General features: G+C 49.0%; 1 protein-coding gene across 3 annotated transcripts in view; it reads right to left on the bottom strand.

Moving 5' to 3' along the window:
• Positions 1-20,440, bottom strand: part of LOC146808704 (uncharacterized) — a 509,741-nt gene that overhangs the window by 269,655 nt on the left and 219,646 nt on the right. For 2 of the 3 annotated variants that reach the window (XR_014966228.1, XR_014966227.1), the window contains exon 1: positions 13,350-13,774. The exons of the other annotated variant lie outside the window; for it this stretch is intronic. The gene's annotated coding sequence lies outside the window, so the exon portion shown is untranslated. Of the gene's footprint in view, positions 1-13,349; positions 13,775-20,440 lie in introns of those variants that run through there. 3 annotated transcript variants of the gene reach the window in all.

The raw sequence follows: 20,440 nt of genomic DNA on the forward strand, positions 1-20,440 counted from the left end.
GACTTTGAGTGGTTTAGAAAAACTTTAATCTGAACTACTTTCCAACATAGGTTTTCACTAATGTTTTCAAGCAACTAGGAATGCTCAGTTGTTTCTTATGTCTGTGTAGTTGGGTATGGTCGGGAAACTGCATATACTCTATAGTCTATACTCAACACATGCATAGGATCATATCCTAAATATTGATTAAAGAATATTTTCCCCACGGTAGTAATTGGTGAAACAGAGGGGGTGGAGGCCTTGCAAAGAACCCTGAGGGACCCCAGGCCCTCACACTGCCACCTAGACCCCACCGTCCCATGTTCATGTACCTATCCACTAAAACCAAAGCCATCTGTATCAATAGTCATTATTGTGACACAGACTTTTTCAAAGAGACCAACATGCAGAGAGGCAGAGGGCATACTAGAAGCAGTTTCCTGTGTTATTAATGTAAACAATGGGAGTTGTGGGGGCACCTGTCAGTGTCCCTGGCATCATATAACTTGAATCAGTGCAGCCAGTGGCGTCTCGCCAAGGGAGTGCTGCGGGCGGGGAGGGGCACGGTGGGGGGTAGAAGACTCAGACTTACGACGAACAGAACTCAGAGTAGCCTGACTCTGAGTCTTGTCCTTCGCAGGTCCGAGTTTGCTACCCCTCTACCCTAGACCTCCCCCGCCTCACCACCCCACAGCACTCCCTTGGTGAGCCGCCACTGAGTGCAGCCCTTGAGAAGAGTCTTTAGGGAGTTGCAAGGAATGTACCGATGGACATGCAATCCATTCAACAAGACGTGAAGAATAAACTCACTGACTAACTATTGATATAGAGCATCGGACAACTTGAGGGGTCTCCTGGTGTTGTCATCTTCACTACCTTCATTGCCTAATTAAATCTGGATTTCATTCTTTTCTTCTCATTTTCAATTTCCTTGCTCTGTATTGTCATTTTTATAGAACAAAAGTGTACTTGGTGAGATGCTGCCCACAAGGAACTGGAGCAGAAACACTGTTTGATGGCATGACCTTGGAGATAAGTGGCCTGGGTTCAAATCCCACCTACAAGTTCACCAATTTTTGTGATCCTGGGAAAATTAAGGGACATTGATGTACATTGGTTTCTATATATATATATATTTTTTTTGTAGAGTTTTCTACAGCATGGACCAGACCCAGGGTAGGGTATCAGAGCGCTTTACAATGGGAGCACAGTTCGAAAGAGAAAATTAGCAAAGCATAGCATACAAAGAACCAACATAACATGTTTTGATAAAGTTCGAAGGGTTGTAGCATAGTTCTGTGCCCTATGCACAGGTCGAGAGGCGAGGGTATCCTTATTGGGATAGAGGAGGCAAGTTTGAAGATGTGGAACTGGAGTGTAGAACTGGAAGGGTCCATGTCAGAGTTTATGGGAGGAATTTTTTTGCTTCCCTTTTGAATAGGGGAGTAGAAGAGATTTTTCTGATGTATGCGGGAAGCGAGTTCCATATTCTTGGTGCTGCTCCAGAGAATGCTCTGTCGTAGATTTTTTTCTTGCTGAAACACAAGGGTTTCAGGAGTAGATTATCGGTGCTCCTTGAGTGTCTAAATCCCCCAGATTGGGTACGTTTTTGGGTTAGGTACTGGGGGGAATTGTGATGTAGCGCTTTGTGAGTGATGCATGCCATTTTTAGGTGGATTCGAGCTTCATAAGGTAGTCAGTTGAGTGCTTTCAGGCGTGGCAATATGTGGTCATATTTCCTGGATCCAGTTAGGAGTCTTGCTGTGGCATTGAGACAGGCTTTTAATGGGGCGGTTGAAATTTTGGGTAGCCCCGAGAGGGTGGTGCATCCGTACTCCAGCCTTGAGATGACTAAGGACTGAACTGCATTTTTGAGGTCCGGGTTCTCGATCAAAGGTTTCATTTTTCTAAGATAGCTGAGGTGAAAGTGTGCGTTTTTAGCTTACAGGTTAATGTGTGTTTGCATGTTAAGGTTCTGATCTAGGGTAATTCCAAGTGATTTGGTGGAGTCCACCAAGGTTGGCTTGCAATTTAGAGCAGTGATCAGCTTTGTCCATTCCTTTGTCTCCTGGGAATTATTGATGAGGGGGAGGAGATTAGGAAAAAATCATTTTTTTGCTAAATTAGTTTGAGGAAGTTGGTCGATAGCCAGTGGACAGTCTTTTCGAGTGCTAGATTCATCGTCTTTATGTCTTCTATGGAGGAACTCTTGATGTAAAATTGAGTGTCGTACACGTACATGTGGTAGGCGATGTTTGCCTGCTGTAGTAGTTCGGTTAGTGGTTCGACATACAGGTTGAATACGGTGGGGGAAAAGGTAGAACCTTGTGGTACTCCTAGAGGGTTCGGTGTGGAGGGAGAAAGATTTTTGTTCACCATGAATGATTGCGCTCTGTTTTCTAGAAAGGATTTGAACCATTTAAGGACTGTGCCTGATAAACCCATCCTGTTTTCCAGTCTGCTTAGCATTTTTTCATGGTTGACCGTGTTGGATGCAGAGGAGAGGTCAAGCAGGACTAGTAGGCATGTTTTGTTGCGGTCAAGAGCTAGGGGGGCGTCGTCACCTATATGCAAAATGGCTGTTTCTGTGCTTTGGCTAGGTCTGAAACCCGATTGGTGGATGTTCAGAAGATTGAAGTCCGTGATGTGTTGGTTCAGTTGTTGCTGAACACATTTTCCAAGACCTTAGCTAGCATGGGAATGTTGGTTGGTTATGGGTCGGAAGTTGTTGGGATCAGCGTTGTTTGCTGTTGGTTTCTAGGCAATCCAGGATGTGACCTTGTGCTAGTGAGGCGTTGATGATTTTGGTCCAGAGAGGTGAGATGACTTGGTAGATGTAGGGAAAGGCAATTTGAGGGGACTGGATCGTTGTAGTGGTTGTTCAGTTTGATAGTTGTTAAGGTTTTGGTGATGTCATTGAGATCATACAGTTTGAAAGAGAACCTGTGAGAATCATTTTTGGGATGAGGAAGTTCAAGTTGATCTAGGTTTACAACTTGAGTGGTCTTCGGGGTGGCTGAGTTAATTGCAGCCGTGCTGAGCTCGAGTTGGAGGGAGTTCGTTTTTGCTGTGAAGAATGATGAAAATTCTTCACTACTAAGCTGTGATTTCGCGGTCAAGAGTGTGGATTTGGCCAATTTTTTGGATTGTTCTTTAAGAATTTCAAAGAGTTTCTTTGGTCTATTTTGGCATTGTCTAGCTCAGATCTGAAGAAGTCTTTTTTGGATTTTAGAATACTTTTGTTATAGGAGTTTCTGGCTTTCCGCAGTAGTTTAAGATGGAGGGGGAGGGATGTTGTCTCCATTTCTGTTCCATTGATCTAAGTTTATATCTTTCTTCATTTAGGGCTCCGTTGAACCATGGGTTTTTGTCTTTGTCCGGAGTTTTGGTGGGGCAACTTGATCCAAGATTTTAGTCATCGTGGAGTTGTAATGAGCGGTGAGGACATTGACACCTGTCATGTTGTTGGGGGGGATGAGAGCTTTCCCACATTGGGAGGCTAAGTTGTTCCAGTTAAGGTTTTTCGTGTCTCTTATCCATTTTTTAGGCTTGTTTTGCAGCGGGAAAGTTTTCTTGTCAGGGGAGGGAATTTGGAAGGTGATAATGTGATGGTCTGACCAGTCACATGGGGTGATCGAGATAGAATCAATCGTATTGTGTTTGGAGATGAGCCAGTCAAGAGTAGAACCCTTAGAGTGAGTGGGCTTAGAGATAGCTTGTATCAGGGAATGGTCGGCTAGGAAGGTTTTGAGGGTGTTGACCTGCTTGTCTAGGGGGTTTTCCCAGTGGAGATTGAAGTTTCCAAGGAATATGTCGTTGGAATGAGGTGAAGAATTTGTAGTAATCATTTCCATAAGTTGGTCTGTGAATGTTGCTTTCATACGTGGTGGATGGTAGAAGATATGTAGTTTCTGGGATTGGTTATCTGAAGATATGACCGAGATCCCTAGGTATTCACAGGAGTCCAGGGGTTCTGAGTGAAACTTCGAGATGGTGATGTCGGATCGATGTATGCAGGCTATTTCCTCGGCCCTTTTTGTGATGTCTGTCTTTTCCTCTGCCATTTTTGTGAGGTCTGACTAGGCTGATAATGTTGTAGTCTGGGGGGACTAGAAGGTCTAGGCACGGCGAGGATGATTAATTGAGCCAAGTTTACATGAGGATGGTTATGTCCGTTTTCAAGTTCAGGGTGAGGTCGGCTATGTCAAAGGCGTGTTTTAGGGCTGAGCAACAGTTTAGAGGAAGGCAGGAGATCTATTTTGAGGAGTGCTTTAAAGTCGGATCCTGAGTTTCGGGATAAGGAGTTAAGGATTGCAGGTTGTTCAGGTTTCTTCCTCTGTGGGTTGGATGGGAAGTTCTATTTGGTTTGATAGGGACTGGGAGAATAGAGAATTCTTCTTCATCTGCGATGTGGCAAGTAGGAGTTTCACATGACAGTAGAAGGGTTTGTATTTCTTGTTCCGTTAGGTAGTTTCAATCTTCTTCATTTGTGGAAGGGCAAGTAGGAGTATCGTATAGCCGTAAAAGGGTTTGTATTTCCAGGTCCGTTAGGTAGTGGAGGAGTTTGGGTGTGCATAATAGTCGATTGTTCAGAGGCAGGGGGATGGTTTTAATCACGTTGTTGACTGCCGTTAGAGATTGATGAAGATGGGTAAGTTTGGAGAGAGAGTTCTCAGCTAGTTGTAGGATACTTTTGATTTCTAGGATAATGTTTTGTAGTTTGGTAGTGAGGTAAGACTGGGTTTTGAGAGAGTTTTGTTCGGAGTGGTGATGGGGAGGGGGAGATAGGATCGGAGAGCAGGGAGGGCTGGGAGCAATATTGTTGCTGTGGGGTCTGATGTATGTGGGGGCAGGGGTGTAGTGGCTATGGGTGGCTGGGAGCGGGGAGGTAGATAATGGGATGGGTATGTTCTGGCTGGTGGCTTTAGTCTGAGTCGCTAGAGTGGCCTTGTCATAGTGGGTATCATCATCGGTGGGAAGAGGGTTGTGGAGGAGAGTGAGGGTAGAGGGGATACGGGAGGTGGCGGAGGGTGGAGATGACAGGGGGGGGGTCTCTGACCTTCAAGAGATGCTGGGGTGGGATGCGAGGATAGGTCCAGTGGAGCGCTGGGTGTGGAGATGGTGTGTGTTTTTAGGGTGAGAAAGTATTTGTCGAATAGTTCTAGGTCCTTGTTAGCTGCTTGAATAAGAATGCTGCCATTTTTGTAGGATGTTTTATTCAGGGTGGCTCTGACGTTTGGTGCGGATGTCATTGTTATCCTGTATCCGTAGGGAATATTTTTATGGCCTTGGATGGTTAGCAGCTTTGAGAAGCCAGATCGCCATTTGGCTATTCTTCTTGTGAAGAATATGAGGTTATTGATTTTAACGCCTTTCTGGGCGTTGAATGAGGGGTCCAGGAACAAGATTTTGGGTTTTTTCCTGAAAAGGTTATGTTTGAAGGATTTAGAGGCACTTCTAGATGGATTGGGGGGTGTATGCGCTGTTTCCTTCAGGAATCATGTGTGGTCCAGCCATGATGTGGGAAGTCCTTGTTCTGTGTGGTAATACTCCTTCTGGGTGTGGGGGGCAGATTAGTAGAAGGTGGGAGCCATTGAAGCTGGCTGGTGCTTTGTTGGAGTCGTTGTAAGATGGCTGCCTCCTTTCCGTGTGTCTTTAGTAGAAATTGTGTTCGGAAGCTGGAAAGATCCCTTTTGTTTTAAGGTTTATAAGATTCAGTCTAATTTGACTTAGTAGATATGTTAATTGGGATTGGGTAACCTTTTTGCTTTGCGATTAAGAGATTCAGTCGTTATAAGATGGCTGCCGTTTTTGATTATATAGGAGTTAGCCATTACAAGATGGCTGCTGTTTTTGATTTTGTAGGGTTAGCCGTTACAAGATGGCTGCCGAATGTGGGGAGCATAGGCAACCTTTTGCATTGAAGTTGAAAAGATTCAGCCGTTACATGATGGCTGCTGTTTTTGATTTTACAGAATTAGCCATTACAAGATGGCTGTCGTTTTTGATATTTGTAAAATTAGCTGTTACAAGATGACTGCCGAAAGTAGGGAGCCGTTACAAGATGGCTGCCGTTATGTAGGAGCCGTTACAAGATGGCAACAGTTAGGATCTGATTAGTACTTTTCTGCTTTTGCAATTATTAGGGTAAACCATTTTGAAAGCAGAGAAGTTAGGGCAGGAATGGTTTGTGGGAAAATGGCAGATGTAATTTTTTAATTACTTTCCCAGTACAGCCCGGTGTAGCGAGAGTGTAAGCACGACCTAAATTAACGAATGGTATCCCTAAAATCCCAGATGTCACTTGATAGGTGTAGATAACTGGCATTTGGCATGGGATCCCTTGAATAAGAGCGAGACTTTCATTCAATCGATCAATCAATTAGGGAATTGTAAGCACGCTACTCACCCGTGAGGGTCTCTACGCTGAGGGAGGGGGTCCGCAGATCTGTTTAGTCGAAGAGCCAGGTCTTGAGGGTCTTCCTGAAGGTGTTCAGGGAGGGGGCGTGTCTGATGTCTGCCGGTAGCTCATTCCAGGTCTTGGCTGCAATGTGAGAGAAGGATCTTCTGCCTGCTCTGACTCTGTGGATGCATGGGGTTTCGGCCAGTGCGAGGTTGGAAGATCGGAGGTTTCTTTTGGGTACGCAGAAGTTGATTCTGTCGTTGAGGTATTTGGGTCCGTTGTTGTGTAGGCATTTGTAGGCGTGAGTGAGGATTTTGAAAGTGACTCTTTTATCCACGGGGAGCCACTGGAGACTTCGTAGGTGTTGGCTGATGTGTTTGTGTCGGGGGATTCCGAGGACGAGTCTGGCGGCGGTGTTCTGTATTGTCTGGAGTTTGCGGAGTAAGGACTTGTTGATGCCGGTGTAGAGTGCGTTTCCATAGTCCAGTCTGCTGGTGATGAGTGCATGGGTGTCTGTTTTCCTTGACTCAGGGGGGGATCCACTTGAAGGTCTTGCGGAGGATGCGGAGGGTCTTGACGCAGCTAGAGGTGACAGCTTTGACCTGTCGGTTCATGGTGAGTGATGAGTCGAGTACGATGTCGAGGTTCTTGGCGTGGCCTGGCGGGGTAGGTGGGCTTCCGATGTCGGTCGGCCACCAGGTGCTGTCCCATGCAGAAGGGGTGGTACCAAGGATGAGGACTTCTGTCTTCTCAACGTTAAGCTTCAGGCAGCTGTTGGCCATCTAGACTGCGACATTTTGTAATCCTTTCTGGAAGTTGAGTTTGGCAGTGGTGGGGTCTTTGGTGAGTGGGAGGATGAGATGGGTGTTGTCGGCATAGGGTACGAAGTTGAGGCGTGTTGTCACACGATGGCTGCGAGGGGGGCCATGTAGATGTTGAAGAGAGTGGGGCTCAGTAATGAACCCTGTGGGACTCCGCAGGTGATTTTCGTAGGGTCGGAGAGGAAGGGTGGGAGTCTGATCCTTTGGCTTCTCCCAATGAGGAATGATCGGATCTAGTCCAGGGCTGTTCCCCGTATGCCTACATCGTGTAGTCTGGCAACTAGTGTGCGGTGGGAGATGGTGTCGAAGGCCGCTGATAGGTCGAGTAGGATGAGGGCTGCAGAGTGGCCTTGGTCCAGGAGGGTGCAAATGACGTCTGTGGCAGCGAGTAGGGCGGTCTCTGTGCTGTGGTTGCTTCGAAATTCGGATGAGAACAGGTCGAGGACAGCGTTCTCTTCAATGAATCATGTCAGTTTCCTGTTGACTGTTTTCTCTGCAACTTTGGCTGCGAAGGGGAGGAGCGAGATGGGCCGATAGTTCTTGAGGTCGATGGGGTCAGCTGTGGGCTTCTTGAGCAGGGTTCTGACTTCTGTCCGCTTCCAGTCATCTGGGAAGGTGCCTGCTTTGAAGGTGGTGTTGATAGTGCGTTGTAGTTTGGGTGCGATGGCGGCTGCGGCTCTGTGGTAGATGTGAGGGGGGCAGGGGTTGGGGGCCACCAAGTGGATGCTTTTCATGGTCAAGGCGGTATCTTCGGCAGTGATTAGTGTCCAGTTGGAGATGGTGGGCTGGCTGGTGTTTCTGGAGGGCGGGGGCAGTTTGTGGCACCTGGTGGATGGTCGATGAAGTTGTCGTAGAGGTTTTTGATCTTGAGGTGGAAATAGGTTCCAAGCTTGTCGCACAGCTCTTGGGATGGGTTGATGTCTGTGGCTTCGCTGCATGGATTGGTGAATTCTTGAATGACACTGAAAAGTTCCTTGGAGTTGGTGGAGTTGGCCAGGATTTTGTTGTGGATGAAGTTCCTCTTGGTGGCGCTCATCTGGTTGTGGTAGTCCGTCTTGGCGTCCATGTAGGTGGTGTGGTTTTCAGTTGTCTTGGTGTTTCTCCTGTTCTTTTCCAGGTGTCTGCAGGTGCATCTGGCTTCTTGGGGAGTGGCGGTGAACCAGGCGGCTTTCCTGGGGCGTTGTCTATCGGGGTTGCGTAGTGGGGCGAGCTCGTCTGTGCAGTTGGAGATCCAGGTGAGGAGTTCTCTGACTGCGTCGTTTGCGTTGGGTGCCCAGGTGTGGTTGTCTCGGGTGAGTGTGGAGTTAAGTTGCTCATCAGTAACCTTGCTCCAGTTCCTTTGTGGTGGGCGTGGGGCTGGTTTGAGTGCCTTGGGTTTGTTGATGGCGAAGTGTATGCAGTGGTGGTCAGTCCATGGCGGCTGCGTTGTGTGGCTGAATTGGACGTGGTTTCCTGCCGCGAAGATGGGGTCGAGGGCATGTCCTGCTCTGTGGGTCAGTGTGTTGACTAGTTGTTTAAGTCCGATGCTGGCGAGGTTGTCATGAAGAAAAGTGGAGTTGGGGTCGCTGGGGTTGTCGAGGTGAAAGTTCAGGTCTCCAATGAGTATGTAGTTTGTTGAGGCGATGGCGTGGGGTGTGATGAAGTCGGTGATGGGGGTGGGGAAGGGTGTTCTGGGACCGGGGGGTCTGTAGACGAGGATTCCTCGGAGTGTGGGTTTGGGGGTGGTCTGGATCTGGAAGTGCAGGTGTTCAGCAGAGGGGAAGATTTTGCTGGAGGTGGTGAGGCGGAGGGTGCTCTTGTGGGCAATGGCGAGGCCCCCTCCTGGGTGGTTGGGGCAGTCTTTCCTCTGGATCTTGTATCCATCTGAGATGGCAGTGCTGATGTCGGGGGCGGAGGATGTGTTGGTCCATGTCTCTGTGAAGAAGGAGATGTCAGACAAGAGAGAGTCGAATAGGTTCCAGATTTCCATGGCGTGTTTGTGTACGGAGCGTACGTTGAGGAGGAAGCATTTTAGGGTGTCGCCGGTGCTGGCGTCGGCGCTGTGAAGGCCGGGGTGGCGGTGAGGGTCTGGTGGCAGTGGAGGTAGGAGAACTGGCCGTGGGTCGTGTTCAGCGAGGCCTGTTGGCATTCTCTAAGTCTACCAGGGTTGAGTGCAAGGAGGGTGGTAGTGTTGTAGCGATGGGTAGTGGGAGGTCCAGGGTTTCTGGTAGTGGCCACGGGCGTGTCACGGACAGGCGCAAATAGGCTTGCCGCGCCGGCGACGTGCCCGCTGCATGCGTCTGCTGCGCGACCCTGCAGCGGCCGCCGTTAAGTAGGGGATGTGGGAGGGAGGAGAGGCTGGGAGGCGGGAGCGGGGTAAATCCGGGGGGGTAGGGGCTGCAGGGGCAGCAGTGGTGAAAGGCGAAAGAAACAGGCAGGCACGAAAAAATAAAAACAGTGGTGGAATTAGAGCAAGACACAGATGGGCACAATAACAGTGGCACAACAGGGAAAAAATTAAGAAAAAACGGCTGAGAAAGGTTCTGGTGGTTGAAGGCAGTCTGGTCCCAGTTGGAGCGGGCAGCAGGAGCGGGCAGCAGCCTCGAACCTCCCGAGGAGGAGGCCGGGGTCTGGAGGCAAGAGACGGGACAGCGGAGCTGCGGGGAGAGCGTGGACCCAGACCGAGGGTCTCTGGAAAACTGGTGATGCCGAAAGGTGATTCAGGTTGAGGCACTTAGGGCAAAAATACCAGTCACATCTTTTTGAGGGAAAATGAGCAAGGCTCCTTTCAGGAAACGGGTCAGAGGTCGACCCTCCTTTACAAAATATTTGGAGAAAACGGGACCAGATCATGAATTTTACAACAGAGGGCTTGATTTGGATATCTCGTCCACCGAAATAAAATTCCACTATATCCTATGTGATTTATATTTCGGTGGACCAGATATCTGCCACCGTTGGGACAGAGTAACCCGTCCGGTAGGATCTAAATCAGACCCATAGTTTTTCAATAAAATTAGCTAGTAATGCATAGGTTTTTGAGATTATTCTGAGAGGGAAGACATTGAACATTTAGATACTTGAGTATCTGCCATGATACCCTAAAGCAATACTTTTCAGCATCAGCAAATCATTTATGTGCATATGAAGTACTTGGATTTATAATTGTTTCACGCAACGCAGCAATACAACTTGCAGTGCTGCACTGCGTGAAAGTTGAGAGGGCAGGAATGCACCATATCTCTCAAATTACGGTGCATTCCTGTCCTCTGCCTCGACTGGCGCACTCAGGGCATCTAGCGCCGAAGCAGGAACGCTAGCGCTGTGGTGCAAGGATGCCTCTGTTGCAGGCAGGATTGTTTTTTTGTGTAGAAAGCACAAAGGCTTTTTAACACTTTCTAAGTGTATTGCAGAATGCAGCATGCTTAGAAAGAGGAAACAATGAGGAGAAATAAAGATATTTCTCCTCGTTGCACCTTCCTTGTGAAGGGGTAGTATTTTGATTCATTCCTAAGTTTATCAGTCTTCTTAAATCTGGGAATGCGGCAAAATGCAACGAGGGTCCTTGCATGGTGAGAAATCACTATGCAGTGGTCTGACATCTTGTGAGGGGTGTCAGTTTGTGACCAAAACGGGGTCCTTAATTCTATCCCATCAGGTAATGGGGTAGGATCATCCCTTGGGGGTATTCTTGGCTCCACACCTACACAAACTCTAGGTCGGGTTAGCATCATGGGAGTATGCTCAATTACTGCCTGGTTTATAGGCCTGCATATATACATTGTTTTAGCACCATGGTAGAACTATATCTACTATTCACGCTTTTAGTGCTTGTAATCACATGTGTCTGCTTCTGCATATTAATCATTGCAGCACCATGTTTTCTATAGAAGAATAACGTTGGTTCAATAAATATATGAAAACGTCCCACTGTGTATTCTCTGTATACTTCTCTGAGAACAGGTGAGCATGAGTGACTGAGCGAAGGGTTCTGTTCTGTTTCTACGATCCCTGAGAGGTCAGAGTTGTCTTGTTCGGTGGTTGCTGGAAACTGTTCGCTCCCTGGTAGGTTAGGGGGGCTTACAGTGACACTGTGAGCTAGGTGGTCTGTAGGCCAACACATCCTGCGGGGATGTCCGAAATCAGGCACTTGGTTTATATTGTCCTAATAATGCACAGGTCCTACGGATTAGTAGGAACTACACAACATGGCGCCACCAACGTTGGTTAGGCACTTATTTAATGGCCAAATCTGAGTAGTTCAGTTGTGCTTTCTCAGAGACCCCTACTCACATTAAACCGGAGACGTACGTAGTGGAAAGAGGGAATCCGCCTCAGCTGATTAGGTACGTCTTAAGTATTGGCTTTAGGTTTTATCAAGCTTGAAGGGTTACAAATTTTCCCATATTGTACAAACAAAATCTCAATAAATTCATTTAAATAGAAAACATTTTTTATTTTTACAATGGCCGTTTAAGGAGAGGACGTTGAATTACAATCAGCTAAATATTGCAGAAAATTGCAGACGGCCAGTTACTATGAAACTATTACAATATGGCCTCCCGGCAACGGGTGGAGATGTTACCTTCATGGTTGAGGCACACAAAGCATTCAGGACAGAGGTATTTTATTCTTGGGTTACATTCTCAGCTGTAGGCGCACGCACAAAGTAGTTTCACACTTACATTGAAGATGAGACACCAGATGAATACTTTCAATATGTGGACATAGAAGTGAAAACAGCCCACTGTGAATTCTCTGTATACTTCTCTGAGAACAACTGAGCATGAGTGACTGGGCGAAAGGTTGTGATCTGTTTCCACGATTCCTGAGTGGTCAAGGTTGCCATGTTCAGTGGTTGCTAGAATCCATTCGCTCCCTGATAGGTTAGCGGGGCTTACAGTGGCACTGTGAGCTAGCTGGTCCATATGCCAACATATCCTGTTGGTTGTCCGGAATCAGTCTTGACAACAAACCCCTAGTTTTTGTTGTCCAAACAATGCACAAATCCTATGGATTAGTAGGAAGTACACGACAATGCCCTACCACGAAAGAGTAATGCAAGGCAGTGACTTGTGATGTCTTGCGTTCCTCCAGATTACCAAGGCATGCAGGACCATGCAAGGTGGCCATGAGTGACGTTGTACATCTCATTCTGGGATTTAAGGCACCCTGCATCCCCTTGCATAGTGCAAGGGCGATGCAAAACCTGGATAATCCGGGCCTGGATGCCTAAATGACAAATAATCATGGCACTCATGAACCCTTTTCTGATGCAAATGAGTGCCACATGAAAAGCTATTCCTGCTGCAGTGTGCTCCTTATTATCCTTTTGCCAGTTGTTACCATTACAAAATACATTTATAAAAAAATATACCATAAAACAAAATTATCGGTAAAGGTACACTGCAAGTGTGAGACTATTTCCCATTTATGTGCCTATTTCTCACATTTTCCAGGGTGCTGCTCAGATATCTTGAGGTGCTGATAATAACATCACATCCTATGTGCAAATCGCCTATCTGGGGTTTGGCCTAATAAAGGAAGGGATTTTCAATCTGCCAGTGGTGTTCCTAAAATAAGCCTGAAGTATGCATTGTTCATGGATTGTTACCAGTCCACCCTTGTGCAACTTTTTTATAGGTTAAACTGCAGATTTGTACCTTAGAGTTCTTTATAATGTTGCGATACTCGCATAACACTAAAAAAACACACAGATTTCCATGTAAACTTCCACACTGCCTCAGTGTGCACAACACGCACTTGGCAAAGGTCACATCAATTATCCCCCCAAAAAATAAATAAATTACTGACAGAGTTTTATTCTCTTGGTTTCTGATATCTTTCATTCTTTAACTGTACCTCTCAGATTTTACCTCCTGCCTTCCTTTGAGTGCATCAAAGTATGCCAAACATAAAATGTTAAAGTCAGCTAACAATAAAAAATGTAGTGTATGTAAACATAAAGTGACTACCTTGGTGGGTATAGTGACCTGGGTCAGAGGGCAGTAGGACCCTGGACCCGAATGATGGGGAGGGGACAGGAACCGGACACCACTTCTGGTCAGGGAGTGGGGAGGGCATTCTGCAGCCACAAGGGCAAGGGACGGACGTGCATGTGGGCACTGCGAGGACAAGAAAGAATAAAGAATTGAATGTCCACCTACCTGTCCCAGCATGATCATTGGTGAGGACATGACAACTGGCAACGACAGGTCGGATCTGTCTGAAGTCACCACCAGAAGCCCGCGCTCCCTGCAATATCCAAATGGAGCCAGGAGCCCACCCTGGTATGCCGACCACCAAGAGGCGAAAATGCGACGTCTGGAGTCCACCCTGTTTGCAAGAAACGGAGCCAGGAGCCTACCCTGGTCCATCAACCGCCAAAAGAAAGATAAACGCGAAGTCGGGATCCCAGCCCAATCGCGAGAAAAATGGAGCCAGGAGCCCATTCTGGTCCGCGCACAAGGGCCTGCAGCGACATCAGGAGCCTAACCCGGCTGCATCATCAAACTGAGGTGAGGAGCAAGAAAAAGGGCATCTGACCGTGAAAACCCGACCGCCGACTGCAAAGAGAGCCCCAAGCCTCCTGCGTGTAGATTTCATGCCGAAATCTCGCGAGAGCTCGGCGGCCATCTTGAAGTCAGGCAGCAGAGCCAATGAAAGGCTGTAAAAGACTGGACGGCCATCTTGAAGTCAGGCCATAAGAACAGATTGCGAATCTCACCCATAGAAATCTCGGTGGCCATCTTGGAGTCAGGCGTGAGGACCAATAGGAGGCTAGAGAAGACCAGGCGGCCATTTTGAAGTCTGGCAAAGACTAAAACAAATAGGAAAATAAGGAAAAAGTGAAATAAAAGGAAATTACAACAAAGGAAGCAAAAGAAGACAAAGGAAAATATAACAAATTTAAGGTGAAAGAAAGAACTAAAAGACAGCAAAGGAAGACACTGCAAACAAAAGAAGAGAAAGGCACCCCAACAAAATGATGGAAGACGCAAGCGAGAAGAATAGCGCAAATGCAATCTTCCACAGACCACTCCCATTCAGAACCACAAATAGGCATTCGGTGGGAACGGTGGATAAGGCAATTCGAACGATACATGCGGGCCAACTGCAAGGCGTACAAGGATGACCGGAACAAAGATTTGTTTCTAAAGTTTGTAGGTGATGAGGTTGAGGACCTGCTAATTACTTTTCCCCAAGATCAAACAGCAACATACAAGGGAATCGTAAAATGTCTTACAGACAAATTCGACCAGCGGCGAAATGTAGATTTCGAGAGGTACATGTTCAACACCACGTGTCAACTTGCAGAGGAGTCACTCGATGATTTTGCAACCAGACTGCGAAAATTAGTAACATATTGCGAGTTTGACAAGTTTGACAATGAACAAGCGATACGACTGCGCATCATTGAAGGCTGTCAGTCAGTAGAATTCCGCGCAAGAATTCTAATGGAACCGTCTCGCTCGAGAAGAAATGAAATACGAAATACCAGTATTTGAAAAGCGCACAGCTACCTCTGAAGTGGTGTTCCGGCGCGGGGGGCCCTCGGGATGATTCAGCAAGCTATTGCCCAGAGTCACATGATGCTGGGCTAACCTCCCTCCGGCACCGGGGATCGAACCGTGAACCCCGTAGTACGGAGTCAGGCACCCTGCCCGCTGCGCCACACCTCTTCCAAGATACTAACCATGGCCCGAGTGGAGGCCAGAGCAACAACACATGCAAGACAGATGGAACTGGGAAAGGCAAGAAATTGGAGCAAGCAAATAGCGCAACTGGAAATATCAAGAAGAGAGACAATACACCACCAACAAGAAAGAAGCAAGAAAGAAAGTGCTATCGATGCAGACTTGAATTTCCACATACAGGCGCATGCCCGGCAATGGGCCACAGATGCAAAAAATGCAACATAGAGAACCACTTTGCAAGCGCCTGCATGAATCCCAAATTTAAGACTGAGCGAGGAAGGTCGGCTAAATCAAGGACAGTGACGAGCAGATACACAAGACACATGGACACAGAGAATCACAGTCCCTCAGCTAAATCGGATGGAGCAGGCATGCCAGAGGCTGCAGAACAACTGTATCTGATGTCAGATGAACCAGCAGGAGAATGCACGCCAGAACACATTCATCTTGTAGAGGACATCAGATAAAGAAAACAGTGACAGTGAACATTGAAGTAGGAAGACATAACACAAGCTTCAGGTTAGATAGTGGAACTACATTCAACATCATGTGCATGTCAGAATATGAAAAGATGAGAGTGAAACCGCCACTATCACTATCAACTGTTGATGTATTCACCTGGGGCTCCGGAAAACCAGTAGTGGACATGGGAAAGTTCACAGAGACATTAACTTACAAAGAAAGGTCAAGCAGAGAAGAAGTACATATATTACGAAAGGACATTCCCGCACTATGTCTGCTCAGCTCACAACATGGGGCTCCTAGCAATGACCTATAACATGTCGGACAGACAGTAAATTCTGAGAGAGCATCCAGCCATACTAAAAGGGCTGGCCAAACTAAAAGGAAAACAAATAACGCTGCATATCAATGAAGCGATAAAACGTGTAGCTCATCATCACCGAAGAGTGCCCCTTCATTTGCACCCACAGGTAGAGGAGCCTGCTGGCACAGTGTTGGACCTGTCAGCCCTAGGGTGGTCTCCCCTTCTATTTTTGTATCGTGCCTCATTTTTTCCACCCTCATTTTTATGTTGGACTAGATCTCCGGGCGCCTTTTCATTGCCAGGCAGTGTTAAGGTGCAGGTGCTCCCTTCTCCCAAGATGGCTGCCACAGACCCCTGCTACTGCAGGGTGGTCGTTTTTCATAGTAGCACCCTAGCTGCCAGGAGCTGGCTGGGACCCACAACAATGTTGCGATACCAGCCCGCCTTTTTGTCCCATAGGTAGAGTGGGGAAGCTCCTGGAAGAAGCTGGAACCTTCTAGAAGGGAGGTGGGGTTTTACTTTTGCCGCCTTGGCTAGAGGTCACCTGACCTAGGGCTACTTAAGCGTGGGAGGGAAACTTGTGTGGTGAGTTGGCCATTGGGGTGAAGCAGAGCTGGAAGAATCCACCAGGAGTGTAGGCGGTAGGGCCTAGCCAGGGACTTATGCCTCTGAGAGTGACAGGATTTAGGTACTGCCTCTTAAGTGAGTGAGGTGCCCTGTGAATCCCACTGATCTTGCCCAGTAGTAGGAGGACCCAGAGACTCTCTGCCAGCCTGACTAGGAAGGATCTAGTCGCCCTCTCCATCCCTACCCCTGTAACAGAACCCCTTAAGGGCGCCAGATACATCTGCGCCAAAAGACTGCATCTGTCAACTGAGAACTGAAACCTAACTTTAAGAACTGAGACTGCATGACAAGAGCGAGCTGCAAGCCTTGAATGCCAGAGCTGAGACTGCGTGTCCAAGCTGACCTATCAAACTAAATGCTAAGCCGATTGCCAAGTCACCGGGGATCGACCAGGTACTAGCGCTGTGACCCCCGCGCTTCCTGCCCTGGTCTGGGACCCCCGGCAGCGTGCTCCGCTGAGCACTTTACCCCATCCTTAATTTGAGCCCCCCCCCCTGCGACGACGAAGCCAGCGCGCTCACCGCTGCGGCCTGGAGGCCTGGAGGAGTGCCCTGCTGTGTCGCGAGGCCCAGGAGAAGCCTGGGGCCCCGTCGCTGCCGTCGCAGCCGAGTGAGGAGGTGCGCAAGGTCGGGGCCGAGTTCCCCCAACGTCGTGAGGACGGACGCCTGCTGACGCCGAGACGGAGGTAAGCCCGGAGGCCGAGATCCCCCCTGGTGCGCCCCCTGCTGGTCCTGAAACCGCACCGCACTTGGCCCGGGTCGTCCCCTCCGTGGGAATCCCCTCCCCTGCCTGCGCGACGGAGAGACCCCGCCGAGGGATCCTGTCCGTGTCCCCCCTTCCGTAATACTGAGAGCGGTGCTTTGTGAACTGCACCGGAGCATAGGGACCCGCTCCGCAAGTCCTGTCATTCTCCCCCGGGAAGCCGCCCAAAGAACTGACTGACATTACCCTCGTGTGGCGCTTCCCGCCACCGACCCTGCTTCCCCAGCCGGAGCGACAAGGAATGCGAGTAGCGCACTGTGTTACCTGTTCTGCTCGAAAGTATTCACATGCCAGTGATCGCGAGTAGCGCCTTGTGTGATATGCTCTACTCGACAGTAATTGCATTACAAGGGATGCGAGTAGCGCACTGTGTTACAGGCTCTACTCGAAAGTAATTGTGTGCCAGGAAATGCGAGTAGCGCCTTGTATTATATGCTCTACTCGACAGTAATTACATGCCAAGGGATGCGCGTAGCGCATTGTGTTATATGTTCTGCACGAAGGTAATTCCATACCAGGGTCACGAGTAACGTGTTGTATTATATGCTCTGCTCGACTGTAATTACCTGCAAATGGTTGCGCGTAGCGCTTCGTTTCATATGCTTTACTTCACAGGATTAGGGGCCATCGATTACGAGGAGCGCTCAGTTCCACAGGCGCTATGTTAGTGAACCCAATGTGTCCCCGTTCAAGTGTAACGCTTAGTTAGACGGCAGGTTCAGGGAAAGAATTTACGTAAGCGCGCACAGCGCTAGAACAAGGTTAGGCACTGCATAAATATCACCCAGAGTGTCGAATGTAATGTTATGATGGTATTATAATTCATGTATTACCTTGCTATTTCCTGAACTGCATCTGACCAGCTATACTTGGATAAACTTGAAGTATTTGCATAATTTGAACGGTGTGGCGTCCCTTATTGTGTGTGTCCCTAGTCCATGAGAAGCGTGTGGTGTATGGTTGCTTAACACAAAGCCCTCTGGTTGCCCGACCGGCTCGCGCCACGCTACCGCCTATAGGGCCTGGTGACCCCGGGTTCCTACATTGTTGGCCAGCGGTGGGATCCTTGGGACTTGTGACCATACAGCACCCTTCCGTGAGGCGAAGGGCGCCACAATTAAACGCCTATCCTACATTTTTTTTTTGTTCCACAGCTCAGAAACCATTGTTGCTGGATCATTAGTTCCACTGTCCAGGTAGAGAGTGCGAGAAGCCTGGTTAGCTATTGACTGTTGCCTACACCCTAGGAATTTTCTCCTTAGAGTCTAGGTCCCCACCTGCCAGAATGGAATCCCAGCTAGCGGACCTCGAGGGGTACACCGTGAGGCAACTGAGGGAGTTCGCGCAGGAGTTGGGGGTGCCTGGGATTCGGAGGGCCAAAGCGCCGGAACTCCGTACCGCCATTAGGGCATGGGTAGAAGCCCACCCAGAAGGGAGAGGGGATGAGGGACAGGAAGCGCCAGAGGCACCTCAGGAGGAGAGCGCCCAGGAAGTCCTAGACATCTTAAATGTAGACATGTCTGAGAATGTGCCCCCAGGAAGACGTTCTGGGGCCAGTAGTAGGACAGGGTCCAGGAGGAGCGCGTCTCCAGAAGAGTACGAGGACAGGAGGGAAGAGAGGCGACTAAAATGGGAGCTGGCCAAACAGGAGAAAGAAAAGGAACTTGCCAGATTAGAGCAGGAGAAAGAAAGAGAAATGGCCAGATTGGAACAGGAAAAGGAATTAGCAAAATTGGAATGGGCAATGGAGGAGAAGAAGCTGGCGCACGAGCTTCAGTTAAAAGAGCTGGAGTTACGTGCCCTCCAATTGAATGCGTCTAACAAAGACAATGGTGGCAGCATACCCAGGGAACCTCAAGAACCAAAAATCTACCTACCCAAAGAAGTCATAGCCAATTATACATTAGGGGATGACATCATGAAGTGGTTGGAGGCCTACGAGGTAGCCTTAACGGCCCATGGGGTACCCGAGAGTAACTGGGGAGGTGGTCTCTACCGGTATATACCTCCCACTGTTAGGGACACCCTGTTATATTTGGCCAAGGCGGATCAGGTTAAGTACGCCCCCATGAAAGAGGCCTTGTTAAAGAAGTTTGGCCTGAACCCCGAGAAGTATAGGCAGAAGTTTCGTGGCAGCCATAAGCTGTCCACCCAGACATGGGTAGATTTTTTTGATTACGCGAGGAAGGCACTAGATGGTTGGGTGCGTGGCAGCGAGGTACAGGATTACCAAGGGTTGTACTATCTTTTTTTAAGGGAGCACCTCTTGGATAAGAGCTTTCCGGAGCTGCGCCAACATCTGGTGGACCGCAAGCTGAAGGATCCTCGAGAGCTTGCGGAGGAGGCAGATATTTGGGTGAGCACCCGGGTGTCTCACAAGGGCCCCGGGGGAGATGGCTCGAAGTGTGGACAGGGTTTCCCCCAGAAGAAAGAGGGGGGAGATAAAAAGGTGGAGTTCTCGAAAGGTCCCCAAAATAAGTTTGGGAAGGGAGTAGGAACCCCACCCCCGTCCAATTCCACAAGACCCACTTACCCTGACAGGAGTCAGCAGCCAAGGATTGTGCGGTGCTACGAGTGTGGGGAGATTGGACACTACAGAGGAGATCCCAAGTGTCGCAAGCGACCACCAGCCCCATCGGGCGTGAAGAGTCCCGGGGTGAGTAGTATAGCGCTTGGGGTGGAGCTGCCCTTAGATAGGGAAGGGGAGTGGACAGGCCTGACACTGGTTTCACTCGGGGATAGAGAGGTGGTCCCCGTAGTGTCCCTGCCCCCGAACACTGCTAAATATCAGCAGAGGGTGAGAATTAATGGGGAGGAGGTGGAAGCTCTGAGGGACACAGGGGCCAGCATGACCACTGTCGTGCGGCGACTGGTGTCCCCAGACCAAGTAGTCCCCGAGGAGTTCCATCCGGCCGTATTGGCTGACGGCAGTTTGAGTCACTATCCAGTGGCTCGTGTTCCATTCGAGTGGGGAGGAGTCAAAGGCCTACTGCGAGTTGCTGTGAGCCCTGCCTTGCCTGTGAGGTGTTTGCTAGGGAACGACCTGGAGCACACCAAATGGAAGGACGTCGAGTTTCACGCTCACACTGAGATGCTGGGATTACCAGGGTGGACTTGCGTGAGCACGCGGTCCATGGCTGCCCGGCATGGAACTCACCCGGAGTTGGAGCCTGGAATCATGGCCCAACCCAAACCCAAACGTGGGAAGAAGAAGGAGGTAGAGGACATGCCCCGTGAGTCGGATGGGGAGGCCGCAGAGGTGCCCCCGGAGTCCGCGGAGGTAGATGTCGTTCCTGTGGAGGACTTGCCGACCCTTGCTGACTGGCAAGTGGAAGGAGGGCCTACCCGGGAAGAATTTTGTCAAGCACAAAGGACGTGCCCCACTCTTGAGGGTATGCGGCGGCAG

This window comes from Triturus cristatus, chromosome 7 (genome assembly GCF_964204655.1).
Source record: "Triturus cristatus chromosome 7, aTriCri1.1, whole genome shotgun sequence".
Taxonomy (NCBI): domain Eukaryota; kingdom Metazoa; phylum Chordata; class Amphibia; order Caudata; family Salamandridae; genus Triturus; species Triturus cristatus.